The 13,778-nt window shown below is 46.5% G+C and overlaps 1 protein-coding gene across 1 annotated transcript in view; it reads left to right on the forward strand.

Moving 5' to 3' along the window:
• Positions 1–8,269: 8,269 nt before the first annotated feature.
• Positions 8,270–13,778, forward strand: part of htr4 (5-hydroxytryptamine receptor 4) — a 193,810-nt gene continuing 188,301 nt past the window's right edge. Inside the window, exon 1 of the mRNA XM_080465165.1 lies at positions 8,270–8,751. The gene's annotated coding sequence lies outside the window, so the exon portion shown is untranslated. The remainder of the gene's footprint in view (positions 8,752–13,778) is intronic.

Here is a 13,778-nt window from a genome sequence, read left to right on the forward strand (position 1 = left end):
TGAGCCAGGGGTCCCGCAGTGTCGCCGAATACTCCGTGGAGTTCCAGGCCCTTGCGACTACCAGTGGGTTCAACGATCCGGCCCTCCGGAGGTTATTCTATAGGGGACTGTCCGAGGCTCTGAAGAATGAGCTTGCCACCAAGGAGGAGGGGGGCAGCCTGGAGGCCTTTATCTCTCTCGCCATCCAGATTGACAATCAGTTGAGAGAGAGGCGCAGAGAGCGCGCACACCAGATGGACCAGGTACGCCTCCACCATCTCGTGCCCACTCCCCAGCCTGCTATGGTCACATCGTCCCCAGAGACCGGCAAAAGAGAGGGCTCCCTCGTGACGGGGAGTCTATGAGTGAGCCGAACTGCGGCAACCTCCCCTCATCTGCTGCAGCTACCAGCGACACTGATCCACCTAACTCACTCACTCTCCGTGCCTGTGCTGGTGGATTCCGGGGCCGAGGAGAACTTTCTGGATGTGGACCTTGCCAGACAGCTCCACATTCCATCTGTTCCACTGGATTCTCCCATGGAGGCCCGCTCGCTTAACGGTCTTCCCCTGGCCACGGTCCGGCGGAGAACAATTCCGGTCACCCTCCTGTTCGCAGGTAACCACCATGAAACATTAACCTTTCACCTAATTGAAAATTCTCGCCCACAGCTGGTGCTGGGGCACCCCTGGTTGTCAAAACACAATCCTTCCATTGATTGGCGCAGCAGCCAGATTCTGTCCTGGAGTACAGCATGCCATGCCAACTGTCTCCGCTCTGCCTCACCCTCTGCTCCGGTAATTCCCAAGCCAGTTCCCCGGCCTCCGGACCCGCTCTGTATCCCTGATGTTTACCGGGACCTAGCTCCGGCCTTCAGCAAGGAGGAAAGCCTTATCCTTGCCCCCCCCCACCGACCCTACGACTGTGCCATCGAGCTCCTGCCCGGAGCCACCTTGCCCTCTGGTCGTCTGTACAACCTCACTAAACCCGAGCAGGTCGCTATGGAGGTGTACATTAGGGATGCCCTGGCAGCAGGTATCATTCGGCCCTCCACTGCTCCGGTAGGTGCGGGCTTCTTTTTTGTGAGCAAGAAGGACGGGTCCCTGCGACCCTGTATTGACTTTAGGGGCCTAAATGATATAACTGTGAAGAACAAGTACTCACTTCCTCTTATAGATTCAGCCTTCACCCTCCTCCATGGGGCCAAGGTATTCTCCAAACTAGACCTGAGGAATGCCTACCACTTAGTGAGAATGAGAGAGGGGGATGAGTGGAAAACAGCCTTTAACACCCACCTAGGACACTTCGAATATTTGGTGATGCCCTTCGGCCTCACAAATGCTCCCGCCGTCTTCCAGAATCTGATTAATGATGTGCTCAGAGACATGATCAACCGCTTTGTGTTTGCGTACATGGACGACATCCTAATCTATTCCAGGAACCAGGAGGAACACGTCCGCCATGTCCGTCTGTTTCTAGAGCGCCTCTTGAAGAACCGCCTGTTTGTTAAAGCGGAGAAGTGTGAGTTTCACGTCACCACTGTGCCATTCTTGGGCTTCGTTATCTCCCCAGGACGAATCAGGATGGATCCGGCCAAGCTCTCGGCTGTCGCGGAGTGGCCCCAGCCAGAGACCCGGAAACAGTTGCAGCGGTTTTTGGGCTTCGCCAACTTTTACTGCCGCTTCATCCGTGATTATAGTAAGGTGGCAGCCCCACTCTCAGCCCTGACCTCCACCTCGATCCCATTCCAGTGGACCCCCAAGGCCGAGCAAGCATTCCAGTCCCTCAAGGTACGATTCACCTCTGCTCCAATCCTTGTTCAGCCAGATCCCCACCTTCAGTTCGTGGTCGAGGTGGATGCGTCTGATTCCGGAGCCGGGGCCGTGCTCTCCCAGAGGACCCCAACAGACCAAAAGCTGCACCCATGTGCCTTCTTCTCTCGCCGCCTGACCCCAGCAGAGCAGAATTACGACGTGGGGAACCGTGAGCTGCTGGCGGTCAAGCTTGCCCTAGAGGAGTGGCGTCACTGGTTGGAGGGGGCGGAGCACCCATTCATAGTCTGGACCGATCACAAAAACCTGGAGTACATCCGCTCAGCCAAAAGACTGAACTCTCGGCAGGCCCGCTGGACACTGTTTTTTGGTCGCTTCCAGTTCTACCCTCACATATTGCCCGGGGTCCCGTAACATCAAGCCGGACGCCCTATCTCGCCAGTTCTCAAGCGATGAGCCCTCCGGTGACCCCGAACCTATCCTCCCCCCCGCTCACCTCGTCGCCTCTCTAACCTGGCAAGTGGAGGATCAGGTCCGCCAGGCGCAAATCCAACAGCCAACCCCAGGTAACTGCCCACCTAATGCTCTCTATGTTCCCGAGTCTGTGCGTACCCAGGTGCTCCAGTGGGCCCATGCCTCCCGCTTTGCCTGCCACCCAGGAGGCTTCCGGACCGTGTCCATCCTTCGGCAGAGGTTTTGGTGGCCCTCTCTCGAACGGGACACTCGAGACTTTGTCGCTGCTTGCCCCACCTGTGTCCAGGGCAAGACGCCTTCCCAGCCCAGCACGGGCCTCCTCCAGCCACTCCCTGTGCCCTCTCGGCCGTGGTCCCACATCGCAGTGGATTTCGTCACGGGACTACCCCGCTCTGGAGGTAACACAGCCATCCTCACCATTGTTGATCGTTTCTCCAAGGCAGCACACTTCGTCGCCCTTCCCAAACTCCCCTCAGCCAAGGAGACGGCATCCCTCCTGATAAACCACGTTTTCCGGCTGCATGGGATACCGACAGACATTGTCTCAGACAGGGGGCCACAGTTTACCTCCGGAGTTTGGAAGGCCTTCTGCACGGCACTAGGGGCCACCCTCAGTCTCACCTCTGGCTTTCACCCCCAGTCTAACGGACAAGCGGAGAGGGCCAATCAGTCCCTGGAGACGTTCCTCCGGTGCCTGGTCACCTCCAACCCGACGGCCTGGTCTGAGCATCTGTCCTGGGTGGAGTATGCACACAACTCACAAATAAACTCTTCGATGGGAATGTCTCCTTTTCAGTGCTCCCTCGGGTACCAGCCACCGTTGTTCCCCTCCCAGGAACAAGAAATCGCCATTCCCTCCATGCAAACATCCGTCAGCCGGATCAAGAGGATCTGGGAGAGGGCCAGGTCCACACTCCTACAATCGACCAGGAGGATGGAGCGTCATGCCAACCGCCATCGTCGCCCGGCCCCAACCTACACTGTGGGTCAACAAGTCTGGCTGAGGGCCAAGGACCTCCCTCTAAAGGTGGAATCCAGGAAGTTGGCGCCACGGTTCATCGGTCCCTTTCCAGTGGAGCGGATCATCAGTCCTACGGCGGTACGTCTCACCCTTCCTCGACCTTTGAAAATCCACCCTACATTCCATGTCTCACAGGTCAAGCCCGTCAGAGACTCCCCCCTGGCTCCCCCAGTTCGCCCCCCCCCCCCTCCCAGGATGGTGGATGACTCACCCGCCTACTCGGTTCGGCGCCTACTGGATGTCCGCCGCAGGGGTCGCGGCCTTCAGTTTCTCGTGGACTGGGAGGGATACGGGCCCGAAGAGAGGAGCTGGGTCCCCCGCAGGCAGATCCTCTGCCCTGACCTGATCAGGGACCTCAAACGGCGGCGTGCTGAACGTTTCAGTCGTGCACCTGGAGGCGCACGTAGGAGGGGGGGTACTGTCATGCCCTCCACTTCTCAAACCTAATTTGGTCCATTGGCACCATCTGGTGGCCTCCCTGCCTCATGGGCATGACCTCACCTCCAATAAACTCAACTGCTTCCAGCTGCGGCGGGGAGTGGCCTCCCCACCTGCACCTCTATATAAACACCAGTTGAACATGAACCGACGCCAAACCGTAAAATACTTCAGCCTGGTCCTATGCGTAACTGGATTCCTGCCTGCCTCCTCCCTGCCTGGAACTACGATCCCCTCTAACCTTCCCACTCTGCAGCTGAGTCTCCCCACTCCTGTGCCAGACTCCTCCGCCCGTCCTCTTTGGCTGCGATCGTTTGTACTTTGTTTTCTAATAGTTTTTCCGTCAGGAGTTTCCCGATCGTTTTCTTCTTAGTTTTAGTTTTTGCCTTTAGTAGGGTTTTTGTTCCCGCCCTTTTAGTTAAAATAAATCCGTAATTCAAATTCTGTGTCTCCTGTTTTGCTGTCTGCACTTGAGCCTCAGTTCCGTCCCGTGACAGTTTCTCCCTTTTAACGGGAGAGAGAAAATCCCCTCAGCAGTCTAGGCCGATAGCAGCTCAACTTAGTGGTCCTATTTTATTCCTATTGATAAGCTTTATCAAAGAGGAAGGTTTTTAGTCTACTCTTAAATAAACTAATGGTGTCGGCCCTTCGGACCGAGGCTGGTAGTTGATTCCAGAGTAGAGGAGCCATATGGCTGAAACTCCTGCCTCCTGTTTTACTTTTATGGACTTTAGGGATTACCAACAGTCCTGCATCCTCAGAGCGAAGGGCTCGTGGAGGGTGATAAACTTCTAGAAGTTTCTCGATATAGGACGGAGCCTTCTGATGAAGAGTTTTATATGTGATCAGAAGGATCTTGAATTCTATTAATTAAAGTTATGGGCCATTATAAGGAGACATTTTTGTGACTGGTTGGCTCCAGTGAGGGAAGGTCTGATGGAATAAGGAGGATGACTAAGACGGGCAGGGGGAGAGTAATAATCAGATATCAAACAATTTCAGTTCAAATGAGATGTTTGCAGTAATGCTCACTAAAAGACAGAACGAAAGGAGGCCAGGGGACGAACAGTCGGATGAGTCAGAGACGAGTTGTAAAAGAGATGTGGAGATTAAAACCTCTTCCTTTTCTAATGATGACACCTGCCGTTTCTGTGCTGAAGCAGTCGATCTTTTTATATCCTTGAGGAACTACAGAAAATAAAATATGTGAAAGTGTCTGTATCTTAAATCAACACCTTTACAAATCTGACATTTACAGGGGATTCAAAACACAAAGCCAGATCTACCTAAAATACTCAAATACCCTGGATATGTCTAATAGTTAGCAAACATAGATTTGAAAGTGTTTCCTATTATTTTGGGTAGACCCGTATTAAGCTCAGTGAGACTTCATGTTTGTTCTCTGGGGGTCAAACCTGAAACGTCAACATCAAATGGAATTTGTACGATTTACAACCAGATCGGCTTGAAAAATGAGATATGACTGCACAAAATAGTTGCTATTAGTACAATTAAAATATCAGACTGGCCTGATTGGAAACTTCACTACACCAATTAATCTGTATGTTTTTGGACTGTATGAGGAAACAATACCTGGGAAAAGCACACATGGACAAAGATAACACGCAAACCCAACCCAAGAAGGCCTGGATTCAAACCAACAACTTTAACCAGAGTTGAGAGCATGTTGTTTGAAATAATGTTACACTATTCCCTACATTGATAATGTGTTGTGCAGTGACATGTTGCTGAAACACCGGTACACCTGACGGTAGTACCTGTACGATCACTGCCGTTTCAGTATAAGCTGGAGCGTTTTGTCAAAACATTTCATACCTCTGTCCTGGGAAAGACAAACAGCTGGAAATGCTTGGTTCAGCAGAACAACATGCAGTGCTACAGCACCATCTAGAGGTGTCTTTCAGTTACTCCCTAAAGCCCGGGTCACAACCCACCTTGTGTGTTTTTAGTTCGTAAGTTTTTTTGGGGACGCCACGGCCGCCACGTTTTTCTGAAAACGTGGGGAGGGAGTGGCAAGAGCAGGGAAGAAGTATGTCAGCGCACGTCACTTGCATGGTTGCGCAAGGTGTAAGTACGAGGCCCGCACGCCACGCCTGGCCGTGAGTGGTTGTGTGCATCGTACATTGCACACGTGGTAAGTGAGTGTTACGTGCTTACAACGTGCTTACAACGTGCTTACAACGTGCTTACAACGTGCTTACAACGTGCTTACAACGTGCTTACAACGTGCTTACAACGTGCTTACAACGTGCTTACAACATACGATCTCCGTGCGATTGCCATGTATCCTATGGAGGCCATACTTACACGTGCTGCTCACGTACGGTGTCCTTACTCACTTGCATGCTGTGAGTGCGTGCAAGTGCAATGAACGCGAGTTTTTCTGTCCGATGTCTCAGCTGCTGCTGCCTCCAGATGCTGCCCATTCTACCGCAGAGACTCCGGGTTCTGATGCGGCAAGAACAGCTTCAAGTGGCATTGACGTGGTATTACTTGCCTTGGTACAGAAGATGGGAAAAAAATAAGATACGGGAGTGGTGGTTTCGTCCATGCAGAAATCAGTGCGCGCAACGTGCGTTGTAACTTCGGAGCAAGTGCTTACTCGGTACGGTCCACGTAAGTTCTGCATGCTCATTGGATAGTAGAACTGGAGAAGTGCCGAGTAAGCAGAGACCACGCACTCATCACCTGCGCAGCACACAGGTGATGAGTGCGCTGTCCATAGAGCAAGTGACCGTGGGAAAAATTTAAAAGACTCACGGAGTCAGTGCATCGTGCGCGCATTGGCTGTAGATCCGTAGTCCGAACGCAGCCTGAACGCAGCGAAAGTTCCTCATGCACGAAAAGTGCTCCCGCGTGTTTGCGTGCTCCCAAATCTGTACGGAGGCGGTACCCAGCATGTATGGATCCCCAAATTTTGCCCACGTGTTTGCAAGTAGACAGCACGCACTTGCAAATACGGCGGGTTGTGACCGGGGCTTAACACATCCATCCAACCATAATGCCAACTTAGTCACTAATTAACCTCAAGCACATTTTATACTGCAGGAGGAAAGTTACACACACAGGGAGAACATGCAAACTCTAGAGCAGGGCTCCTCAATAGGCGGCCCGCGGGGAGCCAACTGTCTGGCCCACGCACATTGTTGATCAGGGAAGAGGATTCTGCAGGGAGCGAATGCTGTCACGCTGTATAACGCATCAAAACTAATCCACACGCTCAGTTGCAAACTTCACGAATACAGATGATTCTTGATATGGGAATATTTATTGTCAGCCAAAAAGATGTGCCATGAATATCAGGAATGTCAGGCCCATTTAAGAACTATAATCAGATGCATTATGTCACATTAAGAATGTCAGGAATGTGTCAGGAATGACAATAATATTGGTAACTCATCGTGCTGATGTATAAACGCACCTTGGAGCAAGTTTCACTGTTGACATACTGTTTCAATACTCACAAATACTGTGACAAGAAGAGTGGAGGATTTAGTGGAGGAGCGTTCTTCACCTCTGATCAGTGACTTAAACTAACAGAATCCAGAAACAGACTGACTGATGCAACATACTTCAGAGGGATTTCCTCATCCCATCGCTGTCACTTTTCTCACTGATTGGTGAGTGAATTCATTCATTTTTGTTTATTTGGCATCTAACTGGTGTATTATAACAAAAATTACAACAACAATAGTACTAATAAGTTCATTTATATACAGTTTTATACTTCAAATGCAACAGACCACAATTAAAAACAATAAATGGATGAAATGAGAACAGAAACAAATGCAGCACTGAAACAACAATTATGGTATTTAAAAAATAAAACAATGTAAATCTCTCCCTGTATTTCTGTCTCTCTGTGTGTAAATAATTAGATAGTTGGTTTTGCACCTTTTAAGGTTTTTTCAAGAGCGCCTTTTTAATGTGACCCTCAACACAAGTTTTGAAAACCCCAGGCTCAAATTATTACTACAACCACCTTGACTACTACTACTCATAATAATAATGATGATAGCAACAATAATAATAATAGTTATAATGGTAACATCAGCTAAAACATCTGCAATAAAAACAACTTTTACTGAAATAGAGCAAAACACCTGCGGCTGTTCCGGCCCTTGGTTTGGCACACTGGTCATATTTTGGCCCTTGGGGGAAACTAATTGAGGACCCTGATCTCGGGGCAAAACTGCTAACCACTACACCACTGTGCAGAACTTCCAAGTAACAACTTATTGAATTGAATAACTGGTTAGTGCTCAGATTAGTTTAAAAATTTGGGTTTTAGAATCAAGAAATTAAAAAATATAAAATTACCATAAAATGAAAAGACTTCAGTTATATAACGCAGGTCCGTATTCAAGGTTACAGCTGAGCCTTTCCAATCAGTAAAGGTCAAAGTGTTACATGTGCTTTCTTCCACTCCAGCGCGCACTTAAACGGGAACAACGTCGACCAAATGAATCATGTCAGTCAAATGTGGTGTGTTAGTGACGGAGAGAGAACGCGTGGGTTAGAGACCGAGTGGGGGAGAGGGAGATGCTTCCCCTCACTTCACTTCAGGGCTGAAGAGGAGGGACTAGAGCAGAGCGGGTTAATGTCCGCTGCGAGTTCAGTCGGAGAGACAGAGCGCAACATCTCCTCCGCTGTGGCGACTCCGCGCAGTCCTCGCCGGGCAGACAAAATACCTACTGGCTCGGCTCTCCTGCACACGATTTTTCTCTACATTTCCTCCAGGGTTTTTACTCCCTTTCACCATTCACAGTTTGTCTCGTCCTGGTGTCACCGGACGCGCACCGGTCGCTCGCCGTCGCCTGTTTTTGCGCACATCCCGCAGTGATCCCACCGGTCCCCGCTGCGTTGCGCTCCGTTCCGTTCATCACTTCATTCCTAAAAGATCCCCAAAACCCCCGGCTGTTCTACTTTCACTAATCTAGCTCCTGTCATTAGTTTGCGCTCCGACTGGAGAACAATGTGACTCTTGGCCGTGGGGATTTAGTGTCGTGACATGCTTCCAACACCCGGCGCCGCAACAGAGAAATGGTGAGTTAAAGCCACTTTATTCTTTAACAGTCTGACTGCGCGATTTATGCTTGTTTATTTGTGATTTTTTTTTTTATTCTTTATTTTGTTCGACCTTTAAGAAAAAGGTGACCTACAAGAAATACTCTGCAGTGATATTTGGAGTTTGTGGTGCGCCCACGTGAGTTTTCAGCCACCTTGATGGTATTCAGTTTGTCCAAATCTAACATGTAATTCACTTTGAATTTTATTTGCATGACTTAATGTGAAGGATATACAGACGGTTGGTGATTCCACAAATAACTTTAAACATTTGCCAGAAGTTTGATTTATTTCCAGTTTTAACGCGTGCGTTATCGCTCATGCTTTTAAGAGTGTAAGTGTTTTGACCTCCACATGTAATGGAGTCGTCACATCGGTCTGATTCTGTCTGGATGTGGATTACATACTTTTCCATACATCTGATTTCCGTGGGTGTCCGGGGGGATTTGCGGTGCAGGCGCGCCTCATGTATGTCGATCAGTAATCGGTTGCTAATGAGGACTGTGGATCCCCAGAATGGATTTACAACCAGCTCTCCTGGAGTGTGTGTTGTGTGTGTGTGTGTGTGTGTGTGTGTGTGTGTGTGTGTGTGTGTGTGTGTGTGTGTGTGTGTGTGTGTGTGTGTGTGGCAGCCCACAGCATCCTGTGAATGAACAGTGGAAAATACATTCGATGCGCTGATTAATGGGAGTTGTGGTGCGTTTGTGGTTTTCTGATAAGAGAAAATGCAACTGATTGAGTGGCTTTTATAAGAAACTCCCTTATTTGTTTCTCTGTCCTCTAATGTGGGGATTGCTCAGTCTTGATTTCTTGGTGCAGAACCGAATCAAACGGTTTCAGGAAAATGAAGAGAAATAAATATATATAAATTAATAAATATATTTTGTTCTGGGAGGGTCTTTGACTGATCAATATGAAGGCTGGAAATTGATCCTTGTGGTGTTACAGCTTGGTTTTGAGAAGAGAACTGTTATATTTAGAAAAAAGTTTGAAGTCACAGTATATTGTTTCCTCACATTCTAGATTGCTTTGGGGTCCATGAAGGGTGGTCAAGAACCGTTCATCCCAGTCACAATAATGTAATTTCCTGCGCCTGAATAATTGCAAAATGGCTCTAATTGTGTGAATGATTTGATTTTGTGATGGTATTGTAGACATTAACCATGTGAAGACCTTAAAGACGAAGATCTCTGAGTTGCAGTGAACCCCAAGCTGTTATATTTTAGTTAGCTTTTCCTAATGTGTCGTTTTGTGTTTTAAGCCCAATACATTTTCTGCAGTAACTTTTGCAACTGTTATTGTTGTTGTTATGCAGTATTTATAGATCAGAATGGAAATCTGGTGTGCCTTGATCGAAGGTGCAGGTACAAGGTGTCGGCCTGTACTGTGAGACTTGTCCTGCTGTATCATTTACAGTTCAAACTCTCTCCAGCTGTGGTAGATGCACTGTAGGGCAGCCGGAGTGCAGCAATTTCACAGGCCATTTGCATCAGGGGTAAGCGTTACATCAGCGTGGGTGTCGGGATTCATCAGCTCGACTCCTCCTGTGTTGATTTTCAGCTCTTTGTCTTTAATGACAGAATTCTGGTGTGTTTGGCCCACACCCTGTACCTGCGCTGCACTAGAGTGCACACACGGAAATCAGAGGAGCAAGAGTTCATATTTTCGAAGTGAAAACTAGCAGCTGCTGTTCAGTAGCATCAACACTGGCTCTCCAGTTTTTGTCAGATTGAGTTGTTGATTGAATTTCTCATCCCACACTTCAGCAAGGAGAAGTTCTTCTCCAGACATGCCTGTGATTGTATTGAATTTTATTGTTTTGCTTTCTTTCGTTGTGCTTTTGCATTTCTTGTCCTGTTGCTCTGTGCGAACGTACTCTACTCCTGTATCTCAACGTTGTGTTTGCTCTGGTTACCCCGGATGTGAAACTGGATTTTGTGTGAAAAAATTGCCCGGGTTTAGGCTCACCTTTAATGACAGCAGTGCATGTTTGACATCTCTCTTCTTTCGAAGCACGAAGGAAACCATTGTGATAGATTATTTTGTGAGAGCCTTATGACAGTTTGTGAAGCCTGTTCAGCTCCGGAGAGATCCAGAGTGACACTCTCTGGAGAGAAGGTATATTTCGTCAGACATAGGAATGCCTCAAGATCCCCCGCAGTGGTTGAGGGAAGTGGAAGCGTACAATATTTTTAGCGATATAACCAGACCTGGATAAATGGCGGAAACTCAGCGACTAAAGATGAACGTTAATCAATAAAGAGAGTCAAGTTCATCAGTGGTGATAACAGCTGTAATAGTCCTACTTGAGTGTAAATCTTCACAAGTTATAAAATGGGATTTAGATTAATTAATTATGGCAAAAAAATGGAGAATTTATTCTTTTTATTGGGTCATCTCCTTCCTCTTACTTCTGGCCTCAAAACAAAAACTTTTAGCAGTTTTAAATGATTAAACAGGATCAATATTTAGGGGAAAAACACATTTTGAGAACTAAATGTGCTCCACTGAGAGGATACTGCCAGCAGTGGCACTCAGCTACATTAAGTTAGAGACTCCTGATTTAATCTGTTTACATGCTTTACATGATTAAGAAGTATAATGGTCAAGATAAGTTCAAGTAAAATCTAAAGATTTTGTCTGTGCCAGGTTGGGGTGGCAGTGTGCAGTGGGTATGCAGATTGACCTCCAATCCTGACGATGCTGGTTCAATTCCCCATCTCACCAAACATTCTTAGGCAAGACACTGAATTTGTCTTGCCTAAGTTTGTCCAAACCAGGCAGCATTGGAAGAATGTATGAATGTAACTGAGACATGTACCATTAAAATAATAGACCTTTACTTAATTCCGTTCAATATTATTCATTTTTGGTTTTACCAATAATCAACGATTTCAGAGAAAAACTATGATTGATAAGTAACTTTATATTATTGACGGTACAAATCGAAAGTTTAAACTTTTTTATTTGAGTCGAACACTGACCTGAAGCTGAAGTTCTATACACACTGCTCTTTTCTGGCCTCCTGTTCCTGTGATCAACGTGCAGCTGTAACTCGAGTGCGATCATGTGTTAACGCTGTATAGGACAGTCAATAGAGACGTCAAAGAAAAGGATTCCCATATTGAGTGGTTCGGTACACACTGAACAACAGGAGACCTTCAGTGTGGGACATGTGGTGCTTTATATCACTCGATGCATTGACGCTCAGTCCATTTGCATTATGTACATTAGAAAAGGACACAGCTGGGATGTAAAAGGTCAGGTAAAAGTTTTAAACTAGAAGTAAAAGAATAATCATGTTTTTTTTGGAAAGTGTAGTTTATTTGATCCTATTTTAAAGTACAATACATTCATCACTATAACACACAGGTTAAGGTCTTGTGCTGATTTAGCAAAAAAATGCAAATTTTGTCCCAGTCTTCTAGGAATTATGTACCTTTATGCAAATCATCTGCAATGATGATTTTGTTTTGTGGCATACATAATGCTGAAACACACTATTCATCGCCCACAGAGCAGCTAGTTTATATCCCATAGAGAAAAGTAAGGACTTGACCAGCTGGTCTATCTGGTTTGTGGGCCCATCTCACAGCTATGCAACCGTTTTATTTGCCTAATTTACCCAGAGAATTTACGTTTTGGCATGCATGCGTGAAGACGAATGGCTGGGGTGAGGAGTATCTGAAAAATAGTTACGTTTTTTGTGGGTTCATTATTCAACCTATTCTAAAACATGTTTGGTCAGGAGTCGATGTTGATAGTTCATTTTTCCATGCTTTTACAGTTTTGTGGCATTTTCTCTGTTGCAGTTTCTGACACATTTATACATGGCCTTCATTTTCAATCCCACCACAGAAGCTTTGATATATATTGATTGCTTTCTCAAACCGGGGAAACTCAAGTGCTGATGTGAGAAACTACAAATGTGCAGCAATTTCTAAAAACTGCGTTTGAGCAACTAGCTTTCAATGTCAACAAGAAACAACTGCAAGATAACATGAATATTACTGACATAATACTTGTGAATATTCGGTCTTTGAATTAATATGGACTTTTATCCTGTTAAGTTACATAGCAGCTCAGGCAGGGAGTCATAAAGGAGTAAAAAGACTTGTTTTGGGCCTGCTGAAAGGTCTGACGAGGACCAGAGCAAGTACCTGGCAGGGTGACAGCGACATGCTCAGGATCTGGAACTGAACAATTAATTATGCTGAAATCGGAGTTTTCATCAATTACGCAATTAACATTTTGATGAAAAGTGTCTTGAACCACCTGAAACCTTTAACAGGCTAATGCAAATGCAGATTAGTTGAAAAACAACCAAATGTAAAATACAGGGAATCTTAGGGTGCTTTTTAGCATCAATGTGATTTAACTAGTGCTGTCAAAACTAACGCGTTAATTGAATTGATTTGACACGTTTAACTCGTTAAAAAATTTTTTTTACGGAATTAACATAGTTTTGTTTTAATCCGTTTTTTTTGGTTGTTTGTTTTTACTCCCTTACCGGAGCAGCTGCATGTGCAGCACCGTAACAACAGAGCAGCATAATATGAGTGGAATAATATTAAGGCAGAAAGTTTCACTTTAAAAAGTTACCTGATAGCTGATTGAGGCCATGTTTACACGTACCTGGGTTTTTACAAAAACAGACATTTCCCCCTCTACCTTTAAAATAAAAAGAAATCTTCATTTACACGTACCATATATACCTGGCTCAGAGGTGCTATGAGCAGCCAAACCTGTAGGGGGCAGTGTAGCAAGAAGCATGAAACCATGACAGCCACGAATTGTGACGTAAATATCCGCCTACCCCCCTTTAAATGCAAACGGAGACACGGATTTTATCCAGATTTCCACTGTGGCCGGAGGTTTCAGAAATCATCATCGTTTTTTGTGAGTCTTAGCTGCATTTATGTGTAAATACACGGCCCAAACGCAGAGAAATACCACAGTTTTTTCAAATGCCCAGGTACGTGTAAACGTGGCCTGAGAAAGTGAGA

This window comes from Lipophrys pholis (genome assembly GCF_963383615.2).
Source record: "Lipophrys pholis genome assembly, chromosome: 6".
Lineage (NCBI taxonomy): Eukaryota > Metazoa > Chordata > Actinopteri > Blenniiformes > Blenniidae > Lipophrys > Lipophrys pholis.